Here is a 1,295-nt window from a genome sequence, read left to right as displayed (position 1 = left end):
CGTGGCTGAGGAACTCCTGTTCTTTCTTGCAGGTACCACCTCTTCTCTGAAGTGAAGCTTCCCTTTACCACTCTACCAGCACATTCCCCTCCTCCACTGTGTCTGTGTCTTGTATTTAACCTATCACTGCATATTGCACCCTCTGCTGTTTTGCTTTATTTATGGTCTGGTGTGATGTCATATGAGCCTTCCTCTGCTCTGTGTCCCCAGGGGGTAGCCAAGTGTCTGCCTCATTGAGCAGGTGCTCACTAAGCATTGCTGCAACAGAGCCACAAAGCACAGTCCTGGATTTCCGAAGCCAATTCCAAGCCACTTTGGGATGCTTTACCCTTCCTAACTACCCCCTACCAGCCCACCCTTAGCCTCCAACACCCCCCTACCCCCACCTGAAGTTGGAGCCTGATGTCAGCCACACCTGGAGGTGTCTTTCTTGAAAGGGTCCTCAAACTAGCAGTCTGTAGAGTTCCCCCAAATTCTCGGTGACCTTGGCACTTGGGCCAAGGCAGAGTGGGGAAGGCTGGAGCTGTGGTGATCCCTTACTGCTCTGGAGGTTGACCCTTGCGCAGCAGCAATGTGGTGATGATTGACAACCCATGTACAATAAGGAGCATGGGTTGTGACCCGGGTGAGTGAGCATGCTGCCTACCCAGGGTGTCCTGACACCCCATCTGGAGATGGCCTGGTGTGGACTCAGGACCCAGGACGTTATCCAGCTTGGGCTATGGGCAGGGCACACGAGACTAGCCAGGCAGGTAGGAGATTGTAGTCACCCTCCATGAAGCGAGCACCTCTGAATCCTCAGTCCATCTCTTCCACCCTCAAGATAAGGATCCAAGGTCCAGGCAGGCCTTGGCAGTGAAAAGAAAGCCAGCCCCTGCCACAGGGGCCTTGGCAGTACCAGCTGCCCCCCTGGATGCCCCAGCTGTAGGCCTCTTGCTCCAGACTTTGCATTCCTCTAGGATGACAGTGCCCTCTGTCACCAGCCACTCAGCCAAGTCAGAGCCTTGCCCTCCTTCTGCCAGGGCAGCTTTTCTGTGGGCTTCTCAAGCCTTAGAATTCTCTGGCTGGCTGATGGCTCATATTCTGCTTAGCCAGGCTCCAGTGTCGGGCTCACCCCCAGCTTGAGTCAGCACCCAGCTGGCTGCTCAAGCCTTGGCTCTGGTCTCTAAGAGGTCTCTGGGCAAATCTGCAGCTCAGCTCTAAACACTTTTGCATTTGGTCTCTTTGGTTCATTGATCAGGAATCATACGATCTTTTAAAAACACAGCTTGTAGAGTTGCCCATCTGGGCTTCTG

This window comes from Mesoplodon densirostris, chromosome 3 (genome assembly GCF_025265405.1).
Source record: "Mesoplodon densirostris isolate mMesDen1 chromosome 3, mMesDen1 primary haplotype, whole genome shotgun sequence".
NCBI classification, from domain to species: Eukaryota; Metazoa; Chordata; class Mammalia; order Artiodactyla; family Ziphiidae; genus Mesoplodon; species Mesoplodon densirostris.
The sequence above is the reverse complement of the archived record's forward strand: the minus strand, read 5'-3'. Positions refer to the sequence as shown.